Raw genomic sequence first — 25,738 nt, 5'->3', positions numbered from 1 at the left:
ACCAGGCAGGTGGGTAGAGAGTGAAGGGGTATCCTCCTCCTGATACTTATTCGGAACATGTGTGTACACGTGGACTGAAGGTTTTCAGTGACAACCTGAATGCCCTTCTCTACTTTAAGGAGTCAAGGGCCGGAATTTTCCAGAAATTGGCAGAGATATTTTCAAGAAGGTTTTGAACACATTTCTTGGTTATCCTGTACATCTCTTCAGGGTGGGGTGGGGGAGGGGTGGATATTTGTCTTGGTAGTCTGGTATCAAGTGTGTAAGAGTTGTGACATGTCCAGTAGAATCTGCTGAATATAATTACGCCCAGTATACTGCGTTGGCCTGGGAGAGGACACTGATGTTGATTCATATAGTCCCAGAAGATTTGAAGCATTTTTCAGACACAGTGTACATAGGATCTCTCTAGTGCTTTGAGGTACCCACTATATTAGGGCAGGACAATTAGTGTAGTGAATAGTGCAATGCCATTACAGTAACATCAAACCAGGTTTGTATGCAATGCTGTCTGTATGGAGTTTGTGTATTCTTCCAGCATCCTCATGTGTTACCTCTGGCTTCCTTCCACATTCCAAAGACATACCGGGTTAGAAGGTTAATTGGTCACATGGGTGTATTTGGGCAGCCGGCCTTTTACCATGCTGTGCCTCTAAATTAAATTAATTAAAACATGCCATGCATGATGGACTGCAGTGAGATACTGCAGTGAACATAAATTTTATTTTTGATATGCAATTGTATTTGAAACAGAGTCTTTTTGTATGAGGGGCACAGTCACCATGACTGAGGAAAACAAAGATGTCTATGCTGCAGAGATTTGCTAAAAATAACACTGCTGTCATGTTCCTCTTTTTGGCCATGCTGAGATCTATTTAAATATTATTACCATTCAATTGTATTCTTTCACAACATTTTACTGAGGGAAAATACCCTGAACCCTATCACTTTGTGAAATGCAGTCTATGTTGCTTGCTGAGAACAAGCCAGCAATTCCCTGGTGAGGATCTATATTCTGCCTCTAAATGTCTTTAAAACTCCAATTCTGATGTGTCCTGGCTTTATAACAGCAAGTATTCATTTAGGTGTTATTTTCCTTTTGGAACCGTTCATCATTATTGCTAACCAAGGATAGGTTTTCATTCCCTGATCAGAATGAAGAGAAAATTAGCATTAGGGTCGCTCACACTTTAGACAAAGATGTAAAATACATTATATTGAGGCAAACACCAGTTAATCATTTCTTCTGATTTTCATTTCTTTTGATATTGAGGAATGGAAATTACTCCAAGTCCTTTTTTAATGATAAAATATTTTTTTAATTGCCTGAAATTCTCTCACGCCAGCCTGCAGACTGCTGGAGACCGCCTTGAGACTGCCTGAAGGGGTACCAGGTATTGGAATCAACGTGCGAGAGGGCACTGGAGGCTTCTTGATCACATAGGAGGTTTGGATCTGGAGCTTGGTTTGCTGTTGGTTTGGACAGAAGGCCGTGCAACTGGAGTGCTGGAGGTGAAGCCATGGACATTCAGTGACTCTTTTACTTCTCTTTCTCTGGCTGTCATGAATGCTGGATAATTTCTGCTGATAGTGAATCTTTGTCTGCCTTTGGGGTGAATGTTTGCCAAGCTGCCTGTCTCCCCTCTGGTGAGCCTTGCTGCACTAACATTGGCTGTGCATTTTCTCTACTGTTAAGGACACTCCCCTTGGGTATAACAGTGTATGCACCTATTGTCTTTCATTATGGTACCATGAGTTTCTGCTAATAAAAGCCATGATTATTGTTTGACCCCATCGTCTTTGTCTACTTCATCAACTGGCACTTCAGGCTTATGGAAATTTTGTGTAATATCACATCTTCTGTTGTATTACATAGCAATAAAATAATTTTGAATCTTGAAAAATGCTCTATAAGGAACTGAGACATTGTGAATGCCTGCACTTTTGCTAAGACTATAAATACTGCCAAGATGTCTGTTCCAGATCCACCTGGTCTTGTAGGCTGAAGGAAAAGTAGATGGAATCTTCTCGCCTTGACATGGTGACCTCTCAGCTGCAGTGAGCAGCCTGGAATCATTCTGGAACTGAAGCTGAGGTTGGCACTGACCTCCATGGGCAATAGAGCTGGGCAGGAGTATGATGCAGTCTGACACCTCTGAACAATTTCAGGAAAATGGGGTGAGTCGAACATGGTTGTTTTGTGAATAACTAAGAATTGGCGTTTATCAGATGAGTTGAATTTGGAATCTCACTGCCACAATGAGTGTTACACCAATAATAGCAACATTTACGAGTTTTACTCTGCAAGGACAAATGAGAATCTTTGCAAAAAGACAGGTTTTTTTCCCCCTGATAGCACAAAAAAAAAGTTGGCACAAATTTGTTCTGCTCCAAGCTTAAAAAAAAATGCTGGAGAAACTCAGCAGGTCAAACAGCGTACAGTAGCTAAGATTAAAGATGCATAACCAATGTTTCGGGCGTGAGCCCTTCATAAAGGTATGAGCAAAATGTAGGTAGGTGCCTACTTCAGGTTAACCCACTTTTTAACTCCAGTTTTACTTGGGACAGGGGTTGAGGCCATGAGTTTAAAACAAGCAGTTTTTCCAACCAACCCCTTTACACATTGTGTTCAAGCAATCTCCCTAAAAATGTAACGTATCTAAAAATGCGCACTCCCAGTTGATGCAGTTCTCGACTAAAAATAATTAAGGTACAGGGCATTGAAGGATCAGTGGCAAATATCCAAGCAGTGCAGTGCACAAAAGTACGAGAGAAACTCAGCAGGTTATACTGCATTCATAGGAAGAAAAGGGAAGTTGATATTTTGAGCCTGAGTCGTCCTTCAGGAGTGCTGAAAATAAAAAATTGGGTGGGGGGGCAAAGGAAAAATGGGAGTAACACAGGTAAACAGTGAAGCTACAGGAGTGACGGTAGAAGAGAAAGAAGCGGAGAAGTTATCAGAGGAGAAGGCTGAGGGCTAAGAAGGATAGGAGAAAGAAGGGAAGAGGGTGGGGATGAGAAAGGGAGAGAGTTAATAAAAATCGGACATCAATATTGATGCAATCTGGCTGGAGGCCACTAAAACGTGTTGTTCCTCCAGTTTGCTAGTGGCTTCAAATTGCAGAAAATGAATGACATGTTGTACTTCATGATTTTTATATGCTTGAAGTAGACTTAAAATATAAGAGGAAATAGGGTGTATCTATGTAGTGCTCTATCAGTAACCACCAAGACTAGACTGAGGGAACAATGGGCTTTAATATACAGAAAAACCTTGCTGGCCAAGATCCAGGTATAGGAATGGAGGGAAGGATGAGGTGACTTGATCTCTATGGCTCAAGCATGGGGGAGGAGTCATAGGGTATGAGTCATCAGTGGGCGGGTCAGCTCCATATATACAGTAGCCAACAAGAACTATATAAAATGGAGGAAACATATCACCACAATCTAAACACGGTACACGACAGGAAAATTTTAACGTGATTTTTCGTGATCAGCAGTCCAAAATCCAGACAATAAAAGTGTTCAGGAAGCAAAATCTTTGATATCCAGTGTTTATAGAAGGTGATTGCACTGGAATGAATGCAAAGAAGATTCACAGAGATGTTGCCTTGGTTGGGGCAATTCAGGCGTTGGGTTTGAGCAGGGAGGATGACTCAGAATACAAATTTGTGTGGGGTCTAGACAGTGAGAAACCTTTCCTCATGGAAGTGTTGTCTCTCACCAGGAGGCAAAGGTATAAAGTAAGGGATGGGTGATTAAAAAAAAAGGTTTAGGAATGAACTTTTTCAACTAAAGGGTGGTTGATATCTGGAGGGTGACACTTGAGGAGACGGTTGATGCATGTATCTCTAAGAACATTTATATAGCATTTAGCTGTGTCATTGAAATGCTGTTGCATCGAAGGTTACGTTCTGAAAAATGGGATTAGTATAGATAGATGACAATAGCTAACACAGACCTACGGGCAGAAAGGCCTGCTTGCACGATGAGGGATTCTGTGACTCTGATATGTATTTTTCCAAGAGAACATTCGTTCAGAGTTATTCCACCCAAATGTCAGATCATCTAAGTATTTATCTGTACAGTTCAATACAAAATGTGTATCTGAGCAGAATTTCCAGGTAATATTGAAAATGCTTCATATTCCATGAAATGTCAGCAAGACAACAAGCAACTTCAGGTTAAACTTTAATTGTGGATCCTGTGAAAACAGGATCCATCGTTCACTGCAACACCTCTCTCAGAATTTCTGGACTGCGTCCCTCTGTTCTGAGTGCCCTACTTTTCAACATTTGTAAATCAGAAATTCTATTTATAAACTATTGTCAAGGGGCTGAGCCTTCGAAAGAAAAATGTTTTCCCTGCACCAGCAATTCTGCTTGCACCTCCTGTCAATTCTGTAAGATTTTTTTTTTTCATTTTTGTGCAGAAGTAATGGGGAGAGTATTTCTGTAATCATTTTTTTTCAGTTTGTATTCTCCCCTGGAAACCAATGCTTTGCTGTCACCAAGTGCCAAAAATGTTACTGAATGTTGGTCTTTGGAGCTGCTAGGTGGGTAGTGGAAGGTTTGGGAGAGATGTTGACCGACGTTAATGCAGGGATTGCTCCTGCTCGACGATTAGCATCTTCTAAAGAGCTAAGAGGACAAGTGGGATTTGGAGCCCCCCCCCCCCCCCCACCCCACCCCAGGCCTTGCCTTCTCCTGCGTCATCAGGGTTGTCTCCCTCAACTCTCTGAAGGTTGTGCAGTGCTTCTCAGCTCTAGTTTTAGCTCACACGCTGCATTCATTTGCATAATTTTATGCGAGTAACACTTTGCTTCACAGTGCAATAAAACCTGGATCTCTTCTGCGTGCACCCATGACAAACACTGCCAGGTGTAATTAGCTTTCATGTTCTAGTTTCGTTTTTAACATTATTAATTCCAGCAAGATCTTGTCTTTCTTTATCATTTTTATTAACAGCATTGCGTTAATGCCCTCCAATCTCAGAAATGAAACCGCAAGAGCTGCAAACCACACAGCACAGTTAGTTTAGGGAATGGAGAGCAAGCCCCATAAATAGTCTCTCTGCACTGCATTTCAGGAAATTTTCAGAACTGTCCATGCATCAGAGTCCACGGTTTCAGCCTCCAAGTGCTTGCGTAATGAGGGTTGAGGTTGATCTGCCATTATGATATTAGCTCAGCTGTTGAGTGTGGGTTTCTGAAGGAGCCAAGCATTTCAAGAAAGCTAGCTTTTAGTAAAATATCAAAGTCTGCAGCCACCGTGGTTGAAGTAAAAACACAATGCCGGAGAAACTCAGCACGTCCAACAGTGTACTTTATATAGCAAAGATGAAGATACACAACCAATGTTTCAGGCTTGAGCCCATCATCAAGAGAAAGTGTATGGGGGGGGGGGGGGAAGGGGGACATTGGCATGGGGAGGAGCACAGGCCCACAGGCAGGAGGTAACAGGTGGATAAGGGACGAAGGGCACACCAGCAAGCAGAGGGATGGGGTGGGGGGGGGTTCTGTGAATGGAGAGAGAAAGGGGTGGAGAGCTGGAGGAAAGAAGACGAAGGGAGGACGAACAAAGAGTAGGTTAGCAGAAACTGGAGAAGTCAATGTTAATGCCATTGGTTGTGGAGAGTACCCAGACAGAAAATCACCTGTTGTTCCTCCAATTTACGGGTGGTCTTGGTGGGACAGAGCATGAGGCCATGGACAGAAATGTCAGCACAGAAGTGGGATGCAGGATTGAAGTGGTTGGCCACTGGAAGGGCCAGGAGAAGGTGAAAGTGGGGGGAAGAATTATTGGCACTCTCAATCAGTGAAATGATGTGAAAGCCTGTATCATTCATGAAAGCAGCAGACCTGACTGAAGAAGACAATAAATTGTGCTATTATTTATGACCAGATCTTAGGGAAGCCTGTAATCATGCTGTAGATCAAGTGAATTGAGTTCAAATCCTGCCACGTCATTTGGGTGGTATAAATTTCAGATAATTGAATATATGTGGAATAAAAAGCTAATGGGGCTCATGAAGCTGACAGATTATTGTTTAAATATTTTAACTGAAAGTAACTGAGAGTAGTAAAAAATCCATTTAAGGCAGCAGTTTCCTGACCATCTAGTTGAGAGGAGAACAGGAGCAGTGATAATCGACACACAAATGACATTAGAGGTCTGATCTCATCAGTTGATTCCTGCATACTTAATTAACCGTGTTTCCACTTCTGGCACACGCTTGTCACCCACATCTAAATTTGTAATGAGGTCCGCTGGCAGGTAATACAACACCTGCTAACTCAGAACAGCATTTGGGGCCGGGCAGTGTGGAGGAGGAAGGGGATGATTTTCAAAATGAACAGCCCACAATCAACTTTAATCTGTTGCATTAATTGTACTGGGCGTTGTCACTAGGATTGGTGTCACCCAGTGCGGTACCTCATGGTGTCACCCCTCCCCCACTACATCAGTGATGCCAAACAAAGGTTGGGTGACCTCTCCACCGAGCATCTGTACGAATCTTGTATCCCAATAACCAACCATTTTTGACATCTCTGTCATCGGCCTCATCTGCTGTCGGAGTGAACTTGACATAAACTGGAGGAACAACGTGTTTTCTCCAGGACAACGTTCACCCTAGAAATGTGATGGTTGAGTAAGACATGGATGACGAAGTCATAGTGCCGGTAATGCATGAAGTGCAAAATCCATAACAATAGAAGTGTTCTGACAAGGCAGGACACTTTTACCCAGATGTTCCCTCTTTGAGTTAATTCTACTAAAAAAAGATAATAATCGTGATCAGGAAGCAACATTATAGAAAAATGTTAAACGTAGGAAGAAGGGAATTGCATCCAGTATTTAAAGGACCAAAAGTATGGGAATATAGGTAGAAGGTAAATTGCTTCAATATTTGGACAAGGGAAACTTTAGAATATTGTGAGAATATGGATATCAATTTCAAGGTTCATAGCTGAGGAGGGAATTTTATCAACCTTTATTAATAGATGGAATGAAACAACCTAGGAATAGGGCAAATGTGATAATAATTATTTGGGGGTCCTAATGAAGGATACCCTAAAGGTTAACCTCCAGATTGAGTCAGTAGTGAAGAAGGTGAATGCAATGTTGACATTCATATCTCGAGGAATAGAATCAGAATTTATAGTCCTGAACAAGTCACAAAATTCACTGTTTCAAGCCAGCATCACAGTGTAAACATTTATATTGTAACCCTCTTACAACATTACTATAAAAAATAAAACTAATAGTGCACGAAAAGTAAGGCAATGTCTTTATTCGGGTCTTTATTCGGGTATCTGATGGCAGCTAGAATAAGCTTTCCTTGTGCCACTGAGTGCTCATCTTTAGGCTCCTGTACTTTTTCCCCCAATGGTAGCAGAATGAAGAGGGCATGCCTGGGTGGTGGAGGTCCTTGGAGGTAGAGGCTGCTAATTTTTAAGACATCGCCTCTTTCGATGTCCTCGATGGAGCAAAGTCTGGTGCCTGTGATGTCGCAGGGCAAGTAACAACCCTCTGGAGTTTATTCTTGTCCTGAGTGTTGGCACCTCCATACCAGACAGTGAAGAAACCAGCCAGAAAGTTCTCCACAGTACACCTGTAGAAGTTTATGAGAGTCTTTGGTGACATACTGAATCTCCTCACAAGGTATAGCTGCTGGCGAGCCGCCTTCATGATTGCATCGACAGGGAGGCTCCAGAACAGTTCCTTGGAGTCATTGACACTCAGGGATTTGAAGTCCACTATTGAGACCCTGATGAGGACTGGGTCGCGTTCTCTTGACTTCCTCCTGAAGTCCATAACCTTCTCCTTGGTTTTGCTAATATTGAGCACGTTTGTTGGCATGACACCATTCAAAAAGCTGAGCTACTTCACTCCTCTACGCTTCTTCACTGCCATTTGTGATTCTGCTGGCAGCTGTGATGTGATTGGGAAATTTGTTGAAAGCATTGGAATTGTGCCTGGCCACACAGACGTGGGTGTTTAATGAGTACAACAGTGGGCTAAGCACGTATCCTTAAGGTGTGCCTGTACTGATAATTAGTGAGGAGGAGACATGGCTTCCAATTTGTACTGATTGTGGTCTTCCAATAAGGAAGTCAAGGATCCAGCTGCAAAGGGGGTGCAGAGGCCCAGAGTTTGTAGCTTCCTGACCAGCACAGAGGTAATAATGGTGGTGAAGGCTGACCTGTAGTCAATGAAGAGCAGCTATATGATGAATTTCTGTTTTTGAGGTGATCCAGAGCTAAGTGCAGAGCCAGCAATATTGCATCTGCTGTGGAGAGAATGTGACAATAGGTGAATTGGGTCCAGACCTTTGCTTAGATATGTGTTAATTCTGGCCATGACCAGCCTCTCAAATCCTTTCATCACAGAAATTAGTGCTACTGGGCAATAGTCATTGAGGCAACTCACACTGCTCTTTTGGGCACTGGGAAATTATGTCCTTTTGAAGCAGGTGGAAACCTCTAACTGCACCAATTAGAGGGTGAAAATGAACACTCTGGCTAGTTGGTTGGCACAGATTTTCAGTACCCTGCCTGGTACGCCATCAGGGCCTGACACCTTGTGAGGGTTCACCCTCTTGGATGATGTTCTGACATCGTCCTCAGAGACAGATATCACAGGGTCCTCAGTCTTTGCATGGATTCTAGTAGGCACTGTTTGGTTCTCATTCTCAAAGTGGGTATAGAAGGTGTTGGGCTCATAGGGTAGTGAAGCATCACAGCCATCTACGGTGTTCGTCCTTGCTTTGTAAGCTGTAATTGCCTGCACATCCAGCCATAGATGGCGTGTATCTGTCTCTGTCTTTAGCTTCCTCCAGAATTACCACTTTTTTTCAGAGATGGCCATCCACCAGTCTTACTTGGACTTCTTGTAAGTAGCTAGATCCTCACCCTCAGCAGGTTGCGAATCCTTTGATTCATCCAAAGCTTCTGGATAGAATACAGGAGCACAGATGTGCTGCAGCACTGTTGAGTCCTCACTTGGAGCATTGGGTACAATTTTCGGCTCCTTATGAAAGCATGTGCTGGCATTGGAGAGAGTTCAGAGAAGGTTCACAAGAAGGATTTCTGAGGAATGTCTGTTGACTCTTGGACTGTACTCCTTGTAGTTCAGAAGAATGAGGGGGAACCTCAAGAAACATTTTGAATGTTGAAAGCCATGGACAGTGTAAAAGGGGAGGTTAGGACAAGAGGGCACAACTTCAGGATTAAAGGGTGCCCATTTAAAGCAGAAATGTGGAGGCATTCTTCAGCCAGAGAGTTTAGTACCTATGGAATTTGCACTGGAGGTATAGTAGGTGTGTTTAAGGCAGATTGATAAGTATCAAAATAGTCAGGGCATCAAAAATGGTTATAAGGAGAAGGCAGGGGAGTAGGATCAGCTCATGATGGAATGGCAAAGTGGACTCGATGGGCTGTTTGGCCTACTTCTGGTCCCATATCTCATGGTCTTATTTGCCTATGTAAAGTTGGACTGAATGGCCAGTATCTTAGTAATGACTTCATTGTACATTGATGAAAAATTGTTGAATGGTTTTACTGGAAAGATTAAATTAGCTGGGCTGAAATGATCCAAGTGCACTCTACGGTGCTTGTTGCACTGTATATACAACATACACAGTCCAGCAGGTACAATCTTGAGGTAACTGCACAAGTAAGATATTTTTCCTTTATGATCAGCAAAATAAATATAGAATTGAGTTTCAGAGATATCCAAGTTAAATGACGGTGCAGCCAACATCATATGTGTTGTTCTTCCACTGTTAAACCCCTGTTGCTCCATTAGAAGTGGAAACTCATTTCATTTATTTGGATTTTGTGAATTGCTGTTGACTTCACCAGTTCTGTTGCTCTCCAACATTCAATGGGGTACAGTGCATGAGCAAGTAGGGGTGGATGCGAGTAATGTCAGGAGATTGGTGTAATGTTACTGCCCCGAAAAGAATATTCATCTTAAGTGTTATTGACAAAAGGAGGCTGTAAATTTAGATTTTATTTGCAAAAATGTTACCTTTGATCTAATACATCCAAGTAATTGGCAAAAATCTCAGCACTGTGAAAAATAGTTTATTAAATTGCAATTGTTAAACAGGCTAGATTTAAGGATGATTTATAAAACAGATCCTTTAAAGGAATTCTAAATAAATGGTCCACTGATGCACAGTTTTCATTGTGTGGATGTTCTATCTATTTATTTATTTATTTATTAGATAGAGAGAGAGATATATATTATATAGATATGTTTTATATTATATATATTTGTATGTGCGTGTGTGTATATATAAATATATCTTATATATAAAATATATTAAAATACAGCCCATGCCACCTAATTACACCTAATTGACCCACACCCTCATACGTTTTGAAGGGTGGGAGGGAATTGGAGCAGCTAGGGATACCCACACATTGATGGTGAGAACGTACAAGCTCCTTTTAGACAGTGCTGGATTCTAACCTGTGTTGCTATAAGAGGGTTGTGCTAACCATGCCACCCCATTTATGGAGCCTTTTTCAATACTTCAAGTTTTTAGATACCATTTATGTCATATCCTAAGTAAAGACCAACCTGACAACCTTCAGAAATGACACATGTTAATGATCATGGTGGCAACGTTTGCAAAAGGCACACTGTAAGCTATCAAAGTACATCTGACAGGCCATGAACTGCAGCAGCAATCACACTGGAGAGGAGGCATATGATAGAAATATATTTTGAGAAATGCAACAACATTTCTTTTATAGACTCTAAAGAAGCCCGATTGTTATGATTTTAGCTGCACTGTGGGAGTGAAATGCTTCTTTGAACAAAAAGATAAAGGTGACTTGTATGTTATTTCGCCTCAATTAACAATCCATATAAAATGATTGGAGTAAAATACAAAAGTCCGCAGAAACCATGATTCAAGCAAGAACACAGTTCTGGACAAACTCAGTAGGTCAAACAATCCTCTCCATTCACAGAGTCATCCCTTCCTCCCGATGTTTGATGTTGTGCCCTCCCTCCCCTATCTCTTGCCTGTGGTCCTATGCCCCTCCCCCTACCATTTAGTTTGGGCATATGCCGACATTTTGTTCATACCTTGATGAAGGGCTCAAGCCCGAAACGTGGGTTGCATATCTTTATCTTTGCCACATGAAATATACTGTTTGACCTGATGAGTTTCTCCAGCAGTGTGTTTTTCACTTATATGAAATGATAATTCAATCCTAAATGAATTGTTGCAGGTCATTCGTGAATGAGAAAACAGATAAGTCCATTTTATTTTATTAAGAGGCTCTGTTTCAAGGGAATCTTTAAATTTAATTTGGAGAATTATTTTGATAGAAAATAATAGAATTAAGATTTTTTTTCTGAGCAAGCCCCACGTGGAGACAAACTCTCAGTATGGTGTATTTGAGTTTGTTCAAAACAACAAATTTTATTGGTACATGCTGAATTTAATAAATAGATGTTAAAGTGAGGTTGGGTTATGGGTAGAAAGGAATTGTCTGGATTTACCTTCTTTGTATTGTTTATTTAACATTTTTGTGCTATTAATTTGTGCAGAGCACACAGTATTCTGGATAGCCATAAAGATCAAATGAGAAATGACTGTTGATTACCTTAATGAATGAATTGTTGAACTTATCTGCATGCTATTCACCCTTTTGATATTGTAGCCGAATGTTATCGAGTTATTTTAGATGGGTCGTACCTCAGTTGAATTTTTAAATATGAGGATACCATCCAGACATAGTACCATGGTGTATGTCTAAACTTAGATTTTTAAAGCCCAGGGAAATGTTCTCCATGGTTTAAAGATATAAATGGTGTTAAAATTGAGCCATGCACATTTTGATTGAGCTAGTGAGAAAAGATTGGACATTTTCTTCCTCATTAAATTTAGAAGCACGTGGATAGAAAACAGATTGGGATGAAGTTCAAGGCTTTAAAAATGTTCCTAAATCGGAACTTGCAATATAAAAGCAGGAAGGTTATGAGGAACCCTGCTTAGTCTACAACTGGACTATTGCATTTCATTCTGTCGCACGCATTTGGAAGAAGGGTGTCTAGACATTGGAGAAGATTTAGAGAAGCTTAAAGGAGGTAGGATGTCAGACCCAAGGTTAGATTAATGAAGATAGGATTGAACTCCTTGAATAAAAGAAGGTTGGTTGGTTGGTATGGAGCATTTTCTTGACAGGAATGATTGGAAATCTGTAGATTTCTCGACCTCAGCGGGCCACTGATGTAGAGTCAAATTTTCCTAAAGTTAATTTTTTAATATACTGTACACATGCAGAATGTGGTTATGGTCTGGAACTCACTGCTGTGGGAGAAGTGGAAACAAAATCGGTCAGAACTAAAAAGGCTGGACAGACACAAGGGGAAGTAATCAGCAGGGCTATGGGGGATTGGTGGATTTTTCTACAGAGTTGGCACAGACCCTATGAGGTATGATTTTGATAACCTTCCATCCATAATTAAGGAATAAAATTCCTTAAATTTCTTCCATGTTTTGTGCACAGCAAAGTAACACAAGCTCTTGACATATTATCATTTCACGTCAGTCTCTCTTCATAGCTATTATCATGTTCTTCATTTTAAGGGAAAGAAGCAGATGAAGTAGAGAGCAAATTAAATGGTTGGGACCCTTCTTGCCTTGAGATTGGTATATAACAAAAAGATCCAGCAAAATTATACAGGAATCTCGGAGCCCACATTTGGAGCGTCCCTGCATTTTTGATCTCGTACCTAATAGAAAGATTGATGATGGGTTATCAGAAAAGAGACCCAGGAAAATTAGTCTATGGCTTTGAGAGTTTAGAAAATGATGGATGATACTTTGGAGGCATAAGGATTGATGGATATATAATGAAATAGTTGGCAGATCTCAAATGAGAAATCACCCATTTAAAATAGCTCTGCCCTTCGAAGAGATCATGACTGATGTTGGGCCAAGTTAAGAGTGACTGAGAATCCATAGCCCTCTGTGGTTTAAAATCCAAAGATCCACAATCATACATCAAGAAATTTCTCCTTGGGCAGCGTAGTTGGAGAGCAGTTCGCACAATGCAGTTACGGCACCAGTGACCCAAGTTCAAATCTGGCACTCTCTGTAAGGAGCTTGTACGTCCTCCCCATGTCTGCATGGGCTTCCTCCGGATGCTCCACTTTCACCCCGCCCTCCGAAATGTATGGGGTTAAAGCTTAATTGGGTGCTATTGGACAGCATGGGCTTGTGGGCCAGAACAGCCTGTTTCCATGCTGTATGTGTGAACATAAATATGAAATTTCTTCTCTTCTGAATCCTAAATGGGTGGTCTCTTATCCTGATACTGATGCAACAATCCAGTGATATCACCATTGCTGAATTTATTTCATTGAATTTAAGTTCCCAGCTGCTGTAATCGGATTTGAACTCATTCTCTTGGATCATTTGCCAAGATCTCTGAATTGCACATCCAGTAGTTGAACCATTATACTGCTGCCCCCAGCCTTTACATCATCTTCTCATTTTACTACTCTGTTGTATGAATTCTCCACTCCTCTCTGACCTGAACCAACTGCACAGCCATCAGTGTTTATTTCCCTTTCATGTGATTCTTATAAGCACTCCCAACACTTCTAATGAAGAAAACTACAAATTGCCTGGTTGATCTTTCAGTGATGCACATCCCAGGTGGGTGTTTCCTTATGCAACAGTCTTTCCTTTATCAATGGATTCATTAACAGCCTCTGGTTCATATCACTGCACCAACACTACCTTTTGTTTCTCCTCTGCTACACCTTCTTGTTATTTCGCTGGCATTCCTTTCTTATCTCTAGTTTCCCAATTATTTCTTTAAAGTGATTCAAAAACAACCATTTGAAGGTCAAAAGAAATGCTTGCGTCTTTATGGAGTTAAATGATAAAAGTCTGCAGCTGCTGGGGCCGAACACAATAGACAAATGTGCTGGCAAAACTCAGCAGCTCACGCAGCATCCTTAGGATGTAAAGGGTAATTAACATTTTGTGCCTTCATCATTTAGAAGAAAATAACAGGCCCTGAATAGAAAGAGGGGAGAGGGGAAGGGGGAAAAACATAAGATAACAGGTTAGAGGTGGATACAGGTGGGGGGGGGGGGGTAGAACAGGGAAAAAAAGCTGAGAAATGATGGGGGAGATGGCCAAGGGTAACTTTCTGTTAAGAGAAGGAAGGGAAGGGGTTGGGTAGCAGAGAAAAGGAGACTGGGGATACACCTTACATTATGCTTGCGCACATTCCAACCAAATGGCATTAACATCGACTTCCAGTTTCTGCTAGGCTCTCTCTGTGCCTCCCTACACTTCCTCCACCCTCCCCATTTTATTTGGGTACCTCCTGTGTTTTCTTGTACCCGGTGAAGGACCCATGCCTGAAATGTTGGTTATCCTTTGCTCTCTATGGATTCTGCCTCTCGAAGCATTGCATTTGTATTGCAACTCTCAGATCAGTCCAAAGGCTTTACAATAAAGTATAGCTATCAGTGAAGTGAATAAATTGGGGGCATAGTTTTATTGTTGATAACATTTATTTTTGAAACAAAACAAAGAATGATTTATGGCCATAAAAACTGACTTCTGCAATTCATCTCGAGGTTTTCGCTAAAGGCCTTTGACAAGGTTACTTATGGGAAGTTAATCATAAATCAAGGATATACACCACTCAGCACACACTCTGTTCTTTCTGCTACCATCAGGAAAGAGGTTTAGGTGCCATAAGACTCGCACCACCAGGTTCAGGAACAGCTGCTAGCCCTCAACCTTCAAACTCCTCATCAATCAACTCAATCAGGGACTCTTACAGTGAAAGTGTAAACAGGTTAGGACATTATTCCCTGGAGCACAGAAGAATAAGGGGAGATTTGATAGAGGTATTTAAAATTATGATGGGTATAGATGGAGTAACTGCAACTAGGCTTTTTCTTTTGAGGTTGGTTGATATACAGAGGACATAGTTTAAATATGAAAGAAGAGTATTTATGGGGAACAGTAGAGGAAATCTTTTCACACAGAGTGGTGGGGATATGGATTGAACTGCCAGCTGAAGTGTTGATTACGGGCTATTTTAACATTTAAAGAAAATTTAGACTGGAACATGGATGGTTTGGAGAATATATGTAAATTATTTTACATTAATTTTTGTAATTCTTTTCAGAAACCATCCATGAATTTAGAAACCAAAACAGAGTTTTAGATTTGCATGGTCAGTTTGACTCAATCATACCATTATTGCAAATGAATTTAAAAAAAATGGAATCATCTCATCTGATACAGGTCTGGAGATGCTTCCATGTGACTCCCAAAAAATCAAGATTGCACAGGTCAAAATTGCATCACTTAAACAATTGCACACATATTTTTGAGTGGGTAAACACAGGTCATTATTAAGGATGAATGTTTTGGTGTAAGAAATCATGCATTTTTTATTTGGATTATAGGGTGCCCATATAAAGACAACAGTATATGAAATTTCTAGCAAGATTTTCAAGCATGTTAGCCTAAATCGTGACTGGTTCAGTTTACTTGCAGGTTTTTAAAAAAATGAAGTCAAGCTGAATGTCCTTTAAAAGACCACATATTATCTTCCTTGAGAAAATCCAAACCAGGGTGCTAAACAGACCTCAAGTTGACCAATGTAATTTGACATCCTAGTTAGCATGCCATCAGTAATTTCAACAAATTCCCCTTAAAAATGAGTGACCAGAAATGCCAAGAGAAGTCCTGCAAAAACAGAAGAGGTTCTTCCTGGTCAGAAGGAAAGGACATCTGACGAAGGATGTTGCATCCTTGGCAAGAAGTTGCCAGGGATTTGACTAGGGTTCATCATGATGGCCTACCATTTTGCAATCACAGCCAAATTCCCTTTCCATAAGTGCAGCCAACAAATGTGAAATAGCCTTTTCTTTGTTCCACCCCATCTCATGCCAATGGTTGGAAGCTGGTCTCCTATAAAGATGTGTTTTCTACCTGCAAAATGAGCCTCCAAATTAATGTGGGGAATAATTTTGGGATCCTTGGCAATAACAAAGATGTCCTTTTCAATTTAGTTCCCATTTACTCATCTAAAACATTTTAACAAATATTCTCTTGTTTTGAAAATATATCCATCAGATATGACTTAAGTTCAACCTACACAGATTCTAAAATAAAAATCTAAGTACAGTTTAGATCATAATAACCGTTCTTTTTCAGTCTAGGACAGTGGTTTGAAAATGTTTGAAAACCATTGACACGTTGTGTGCAAAAGAAACGGGCCCAATGACAATTTTTCTCAAGCAAAATATTTCAGTAACAATTGGGTCCAGAGCAGTGATTCTCAACCTTCCCTTCCAACTCACATACCACTTTAAGCAATCCCTTGCTAATCACAGATGGAATAGGGATTACTTAAAGTGGTATGTGAATGGAAAGAGAAAGGTTGAGAACCACTGATCTTGAGAAATGGTTCTCAACCTTTTTTCCCCACTCACTTAACACCTTAAGTAATCCTTTACTAAACCAAGAGCACTGATGGCATAGGGATTATTTAAGGTGGTATGCGAGTGGAAAGAAAAAGATTGAAAACCATTGGTCTTGAACAAAATACTACGGCTGAATAACATTTAATAAGATCTTGTAATTAAATGTGATGGTGGATTTTAAAAATATAATTAATAAGATGGGACCCAAAAAATGCACTTCATAATCTCTGTAATCTTCTAATTGTTGTTCATCTTGTTAAATCTATTGTCTAAAAATACACTTGTATTTTAAGAAGACTGGAAGGATTAAAATCCTTGATATTCATAATAGATTTATCTTCCTTTATAAATGTAGAAATAGGTTTTTCTTTCTGAATATTGAATGACGACTCATATGAAAGAATCATTTATGAAGACAACCAAACAGGAATATAAGATTTTGAAAGTATTACATGTATTCCATTGCTTCAATAGATTCCATGGGAAAAGCAGTTCCTCCTTATATCTCTCCCAAATCTACTACCCTGAATCCTAAGGCTATATGAGTGATCAGGGTGATGGGAAATTTTTATGATGTTGGCCGGCTTCTTTTGGCAGTGCCTCCTGCAGATGTCTTCAGCAAATGGGAGGTCAGTTCTCATGAAGTTCTTGGTAAGGCCTTGCACTTTATTGGAGCCTTCTGAAGGGCGTGAAACAACCAGTCGGCATACTTTCTAAAGTATATTGGTAAGCTTCAGAAAAGATGATCAATTGACGAAATTGACATGGTTTAATGGGAGTCAGGTTGACCAAATTACCATTGAATTAAGGAACCAAATATTGGTTATGTTGGTTGGTTGTCTGTTCTCCATTAGATTTCCCACTGTATATTCAATTGATGTATCAGAAAAAAATCTCATGGTTTTTTGCTCAGCTTCAGAGTTATAAAGATAAATTAATCTTTCTCCTTTATGCAGTGCTGTCATCAAATACTGTACTGTAAATCATCTTATCTAGCTGTCAGTGAGTATATCTATATTATACATACTGCTGAGTGATATTTGCACAGCGGCTATGTGAAATCACATCATAAACTCATGTGGGAAGATATTTTCTCATCACTATAGCTGTATTGTAAATCAGATTATCAGTATCTCCAGAGTGCCATTTTTATACATTGTAAACTTGATCTTTGTTAACATATTGCTCATTTCACTAGAGGCATTGAAATATCTCTACATTCACTTATGATGGCACTATAAATGGTAAAAGAAATCAAATCTGGAACTTCATTTAAATTGTATAGATTTTATTTTTTTAAATTTTATTTACAACACGGTAGAAGCCAATTCCAGCCATTTAAACCCATGCTGCCCAATTTCTCCCAAATTAACCTACAACTCCATTTGTTTTGGAGATTGGGAGGAAACCAGAGCATGTGGAGAAAACCACACAGACATGGGAAGAATGTACAAGCTTATTACAGACAGCACTGGATTCATACCCGGGTCATTGGCGCTGTAATATCTTCATGCTAACCGCGCCGCCTAATTTATGAAATTTTGCATTTTAACATTCAGTTTTCTTTTAATTTCTCTATCAGTACATGTAACTAAATCCTAATACTCAGCTCATTTGTCTGACCCTCTCTCCTGGTTTATTTCTCTTTGCCTATCTTCCCCTCCCCCTCACCACTTTGTTCATTCTGATGTGGTGCATGTTCTGTGACCAGTATTCTGGAGTAATTTATATGTGGTGGACAACATCAGGTAAATCTGTCTCTTTCAAGGGCAATGGGTTGTATTATTTCTAAGATAATTCATGCCAAACCACCACATGTTTTATCACTGGCTGATTACCTACTAAAGGTACCAGATCCAACAAGGGGTAGGGAAATGGAGATAGGCTGAAACCACATTGGTCTGTGTGCTTTTGTAGTGAGTCCCATGGCAATGCTGAAAGATGTTTATTGATGGTGGGTGGAGTTCATGGTTGGTTGATTGTCGGGGCAAAACTCAAGGGACAAAAGGAACTGTTTCCTTGTAGTATGTCCCATCACTTTAGCACCTGGTGCCTGCAAAGCACAAAGTTCCTCCAATGGGTAAAAGGTTTGAGAGGGCAAGACGTGTCTCTGCTCTTTGAGCTCATGCAAGCAGAAGGCAGTAAAACTGTTGTATGCTGCACAGGTAGAGATGGTGCTGGAAGAAAGAGTTCCCATCCATGTTTAGCTCTACTACTGCACATCAGCCAGAGGTAATTTATAGGATCATCCATCAGCATTGACTAAGAAAAGCACAAGCATTTGCATTTAGGAGCTGGTGTTGAGGTGGGCCAATTGTTTAGGCTGAGTGACTAACTGAATGAGACACAGAGCTAAGATGATAGCTGAATTTATCAACTTTATGCATAACTTTCTTTTAATCCATGTTCAAGGTTCAAAGTTCCTTTATTATTATCTACATAAATACACAAAATATGTTAAGTTTTGTTTGTCCGTAAAGGAACACAGAGGTGCCACATGTCCCTTGTAGAGTGCGTTGAAAGAACCAAAAACTTGTTGATCCAAACCAATGCTTTTATTAACTAAAAGACTGGAGTCGTATCACAAGTAGGTCGACCAGTCCAGAATGACCTGGTCCGGTTAGGAGCAATCAAAGACCTGCCAGTAGGCGTGGCTACGCTCTCAGCCAATCACAGTCATCCTACACTACCATCTGTACATTGGTGATAGAATCTGTACTATCACATCCCGCACTCCCTCCAACAAGAAGCAAGAGTTCCTTCAGAGAGATTGAGTGACAGTAGATCCCACCACTTCCTCCTATACTCCTGTAAGTTCTGTAGCCACGCAGCCTCCATCTGTTCCAGTGGTGAACCTGAGCTCCAAGCATCCCAGTCATTCACCTTGGCTCCTGGTTCTGAACTGCTGATAAGATTAGGAAGCTGTCGATGACCAAGGCCCTTAAGAAGCCATCAGCATCCTCAGGAATCCCGGTCGCGATACGTGGATCCCACAAGTCCAGGCTCTGCAAGCAGCCTGCAGTCTGCTTTATTGATGCCTGGATTCACACCTCTGTGGAATGCAAATTCAGAGGAAATCTGTTATCTCCTTGGATTTTAAATAGACAATGTATCAGGAGTCTTTTTTGGGGGGTCAGGATCTTTCAATTCAGTCTACCGACTGATTGTGGTGTGCTTCACTTGTATTATTATTCTTCCTGTATTTTCAATTTCTCCAAGAAAATATTATCTTGATCTTTGGTGAGGCTTCTTTTATTTTATAACATAGCTAGAAGTAAGAAGGAGCAAGCAGAAGAGGAAGATTTGTTACATGCATGAGTAATCATTTCCAAACTGTAAAAGCAATATTTCACTGAACAATGAAGAATAAAAATCAATTTGTTTAATCTCAACTGCCTGTGAACGCTCTTGATCCGCACAGAATGCCATTCCTGCAGGATTCACTTTGATGTTCTTTGTACGTTGGGCAAGAGATATCTACTTCAATAATTCTTAACGTGTACTTGTTAGATCTATAAAAATTGTTTTGCTCACATCGTCACAAAACCTCCACAGCTTTGATACTTTTTTCAGACTTTTGTTTTAAAATCCACACCTAACAATTCATTCTCAGTGATAACTGTTCATTTAATATTTTGAAGCAATTTGTACATTCCCTCATTAGACAAAGGTCACATAAATGTTTGCAAGGAAGATGGTTCTGAACTCCACAGTATGACTACATGGGCACAATCTATTATGACAGAGAGTGAAAACATACTTTGCCCCATTTCTGGTATGGTGGTGATTATATAACGTACTTCCATGTTCAAATGAAATTCTGCACTGCAGTTCTTGGGAAAACAGAGAAAAGGTTTGAGAAAAGATCTTGTCAGAAAGTTTTGACAGGTGACAATTCTTTTTGTCCTTGCAGTTCTGGGACTCTGACTTTGACCAGCCAATTGAATTTTGGTTGCTCTGTACACAATTCCACTAATCTGCTCTGGTTCCATATTCCTTATGCTCTTTCCTATTGTTTCAGTTCTGAAATTTTCAGTTTCTACCTTAGCGTCAATGGCAGTTTTGGGGAAGAGAAGCCCACTTTCTCAGAACCTTTGCTGGCCTTCATAAATCATAGTATAGAGTATAGGAGCTGAGTAATGTTGCTGCGGCTGTTTAAGACATTGATGAGGCCTGGTTTGGAGTACTGTACTCAGTTCTGGTCTCCAAATTATAGAAAGGATATAGATAGGGTGGAGAGAGTGCAGAGAAGGTTTACAAGGATGTCGCCTGGCATACTGCATCTGGATTACAGGAAGAGATTAAGGAGTCTGGGACTTTATTCATTGGAACGTAGAAGGCTGAGAGGGGATTTGATAGAGGTATTTTAAATTATGAAAGGAATTGATAGACTAGACAAAAACAAACTCTTTCCCTTGAGGGCAGGGGAGGTTGGAACAAGAGGGCATGAGTTAAGGGTAAGAGGGCAAAACTTTTGGAGAAATATTAGAGGATGCTTTTTCACTCAGTGAGTGGTGGCAGAATGGAATGATCTTCCAAAAGAGATAGTTGCGGCAGGGTCCCTTCTGTCATTTAAGAGAAGGTTGGATGTATATGTGGAGGTGAGGGGGTTTGCAGGGTTATGGGCGGAGAGCGGGAGGGTTGAGCTAGTGGAGTTGTTCAAGTGAACCAGTGCAGACTCGAAGGGCCGACATGGCCTGTTTCCACACTGTAAACAGTTATGTGGTGTACCCTCAGATTATTCCTCAGTAGAATATAATTGGTTTAAAAGTTATGGTACTGTGTTCTAGACTGCGCTGTTACTAATTTGGAATCTACATACCATGCAGTTGACTTATTTTTTCCCCCTTTTTGTTCAGGAAATGTAATTCTTTTGTACATTGATGCAATCCCTGTCTCATTAATTCCTTGAAATGAATGGGTTGATGACATTAATGAGAGGTAGAAGATAAGAAGTTGTGGATAATGCCTCACTAATTACTTTCTGGAGGGAGAAATCTGCCTTTTTAATGAACTTTTATCTAATTTTTGATTGTGTTATCTCTGGCTCAGTGTTTTCTGTAGCACAATAATAACTAAATTTCTCAAACTATTAGCTATAAAAGGCTTTGAGATGTCCTAAGACTATGATAGCTCAATCTTTCTGTTCTGAGCTTCAAATCTTAATAAGTTCTCATATGCTGAATTTAAGAGGAAAATGAAAAGCAATTGGTACCTGAATTGGGGATCAGGATTTTTGGCCTATAAATCTTTCACAGCTGAGTGCTTGAGAATATCCTGCATATTTTTTAAAGCTTACCTTCCTTATGAAAAATGACAAGCTTTGAGGTTCAGTGAAATGCAAACCAAAGATCATGGGTTAAGGGTGAAAAGGGAAAAGTGTAGGGGGAACATTTCTTCATATAGAGAGTGGCGGAAGTGTAGAATGAGCTGCCAGCTAAAGTGGTGAATGCGGGTCAATTTTAAGAATCAATAAATATTTGGACAGGTACATGGATGGGAGGGGTATGGAGGGATATGGAATGGGTGCAACTTTGCAAAATAATAGTTCAGCACAGATTAGAAGGGCCAAATGCCCTGTTTTCTGTGCCATAATGGCCTATGGTTCCATTCAGCTATTTGTGCCCTTAAAATAACTTCTCACACATGTTCATTTTCCAATTTCACCCAGACATTCTTTGGGTTAGAGTTAGAAAGTAAAAATGGATATTTATATAATTAGAAGGTTTAAAGGTTGTTCTTAAAAATCAAGATATTCACAGATCCTATTTTATGTCAACTACTGACATGTAGAGCACCTCAGGCACTCTTAAATTATTAAACATGGTAATTTTTCAGTGAACTATTTTTAAAAATATTATATATTTCTGAATGATAAAAGGACACTTGAAGCAGTGAAATGTAGGATAATAGTATGTTATGCAAGAAATCATACCTGAAAACACAGGTGATGCATCCAAAGCAAAGCTTTACAAAAATGATTGCTGCCTCAAATTATATCAATGGTGACATTTGAAAGAACTTTTCCTCCTTCCAGTGAAGATGAATCACAAGATTAATAGAATGTGTTACACTGTCCAGTTGTAAGACACACATCTTTAAGGCTGATGTTAAGAATTTAGGTACAATGGGATTCCAATCATGATTTAATATTAGAATTAAACTAAATTCCATGCAACATACTGTGGTTTCCATTTGATTTATTATGCAGCTAGGCTCGTATCCATCCCCTCACTCCTAGTGGGCTTTGAAAGTAACGCCTTCCACATTTTGGCATATGTCGAAATGCTGCCTTAGATAACAATGAAGATGAGTTGACGGAAGCCAAGAATCAAGGGAGTCAGAGATTGGATAGCCATAAAAGGACACGATAATAATCACACATTTCCTTTCATTCACCTGGTTATCAATGGTAATGAAAGCAATAAAATAACTGCAGTAGAAATTTTACCATAACAGACAAAGCTCCTGCTCTCAAAGTACTTTCATTATATTACCTTTAAGACATTGCCTGGAAATTACTTGTATCAATGCTTAAAGAGATCATATGAGATTCACACAAAAATAATCAAAATAACAAAAATGTACTGCTGTCTTACATATAAATTAATATTGCCCTTATAACTTCCATACTTGAGATTCTTTCACCGAATTAGTTAAATGTTTCATCCCATCAATACATAAATACATTTTCCTGCTTGTTCTTGTGGAAATGCTTGGTTGTTGGGCGGTCCCACGGTTTTCAGCTCTGCCTTGCATATTGTCTCAGCAATACTGGTCAGTTCCAGAATAGGCCAGCTGTGCTCAATATCTACCATAACCATAGTGAAAAGGAAGGCAGATCTTTGCTATCGAAAGTGGTAGAAATCGCATGGTACCCACCTGCCTAGCTTGGAGTCATGAGTAATTAATGCATGAGAACAAATAGGTCAGAATTGGATGTCGGGCTTTAGTTCCTTCAGATCCAGGATCTTCAGATATCTGCTGCCCCTCCCAAGTCACTTGGGTTTGAAGAGAATCTTTCCCTATATCTCCTTTCCTCTAGCTCTGTCTCCGTCCACCCAAATTTCATGACTTGTTCATGACAATTGATTCTCTCTCTCTCTCTCTCTCTCTCTCTCTCTTCCCTTTTGCCTCTGTCTACTTTCACAGAACCAAAAATTACCCCCTCACCCAATCAATTCTCACTTTCCTCTCTCCTGTCTTCCTATCCATATCCAATTAGCACCTTTTGTCTGTAGATCTATTCTCCTCCCCCTCCCATTCTTCCCTTTTCACCATCCTTTTTAATATAGGCACCTGCCTGCTTTTTGTCCATACACGGAGGAAACCCTGACACATCAGTAATATATCTTGACCTCCTATGTGCTGCAGGATCCACTGAGTTCCTCTACCATCTGGGTTTTTGAGCTTGGGTTTGAAGCAAGCATCAATGTTGTTCCACTGTAAAGCTGGCTATGGCCCATAGGTGGGTCCCATGAATGGTCTAAAAAACTAATGCATGACAGTTAGATGATTATAGAACTATTGAACATTACAGCACAGAAACAGATCCCTTTGGCCCTTCTAGTCTGTGCTGAACTATTTTTTTTGCCTGGTCCCACTGACCTACACCTAGTCCATAGCCCTCCATACCTCTTCCATCTATGTACCTGTCCAAATTCTTCTTAAACATTAAAATTGAGCCTGCATTCACCATCTCAGCTGGCAGCTCATTCACACTCCCTCCATTCTCTGTGTGAAGAGGTTCCCTCTCCTGTTCCTCCTGAACTTTTTCCCTTTCATGCTTAACCCATGTCCTCAGGTTTGAATCTTACCTACCCTCAGTGGAAAATGCCTTTCTACATTTACTCTGTCTATCCCCCTTATAATTTTAAATACCTCTATCAAATCTCCCCTTATTCTTTTACACTCAAGAGAATATAGTCCTAACCTGTTTAACCTTTCCCTGAAACTCAGTTCCTGAAGTCTAGGGTGTTGCCTGGACTTCATGAACTGAGTAACAGGGAAAGGTTAAACAGATTAGGACTATATTCCCTGGAGCATACTCTTGCTCTTCCTGATAACCCAGGAAGGACTTATTTGCTTATTTTTAAAGATGTGCAACTATATATTTTGAAGGTGAAACTGAAAAATGGGACTGTTGACTATTTTGTCAGAGGCTATATTTGTTACGATAGTGTCATGGAGCTCTATAGCACAGAAATGGGGCAACCTTGTTCAAACCAACTATTTTGTTCCCTTACACTACTCACCATCAATTGCTTGAAGGCTAAAATCCTTTCTGCATCTTTTCAGGGCTTTCTGAATGTTTGACTTAATGATGTCACCCTTGTTCCAAACCCACCATTCCTTAAATTCTTATTAATCAACAGATTGGATATGCAGATAATTAAGTTGCAAACATGGATATGGATGGAGAGCATCCATATCCAAATAAAAACAGATTTGAACTATTCAGATGATGGTTGATTGAAGTTCATCATGCTTATGTCCCAATGGATAGTAGCTCAAAATTAATTCCAACTTGTCTCTGATATGACAGACTAGACTGAAACCTCACAACCTCCAGTGAGCAGTACTACCCCCTGTGCTGATATGACACCGTGCATTTTCACCAAAAGAGCACCAATGAGCCCACATGCTCATCATCCTCTGCTTTTTAATGCCAGATAGTTTTTTTTTAACAAATTGCCTTTGCTGGGATTTGAACTCACACATTATTAACCCACACCTATGAATTACCGACAAACATAATACGAAAGTGCAGGAAATACTTGGCAAGTCTGGTAACATCTGTTGTGAGTAAAATAGAGTCAATAATCTTTCCTCAGATGAGAGATGTAATTGAATTGAGTAAAGAGAGAGTTGGGAAGTGAAGAAGGAGCTAAGAAGATGGGAGGCAGGGACAATTAGAGAAATGTTGAAATTTAAAATAAAAACAGAAAATGCTGCTCACCACATCAGGATGCATCTGCGCAAAGAGAAAGGTTGGAGATGCTTATTATAATTGTCGAGCTGAAGCTACCATTTCCAGGCTTTGAAGCTCTATCATTTCTACGTTTCCCACCAAAAAAAACTCCTTGGTTGAAGTAAAAAGAACAGAAAATTATGGAAATGGGAAGAATGGAAGTAGGGTGGAATGGATCAATGTATGAGGTGAGGGTACAGACCAGATAGATTATTCCACAAAATAGGAAGTAGAGGTAGGATCCCAGTTCTGAACATTTTAGACAGAGCAAGTG

Source organism: Narcine bancroftii, chromosome 2 (genome assembly GCF_036971445.1).
Source record: "Narcine bancroftii isolate sNarBan1 chromosome 2, sNarBan1.hap1, whole genome shotgun sequence".
In the NCBI taxonomy this organism is placed as follows: Eukaryota; Metazoa; Chordata; class Chondrichthyes; order Torpediniformes; family Narcinidae; genus Narcine; species Narcine bancroftii.
Note: the sequence above shows the minus strand (reverse complement) of the source record.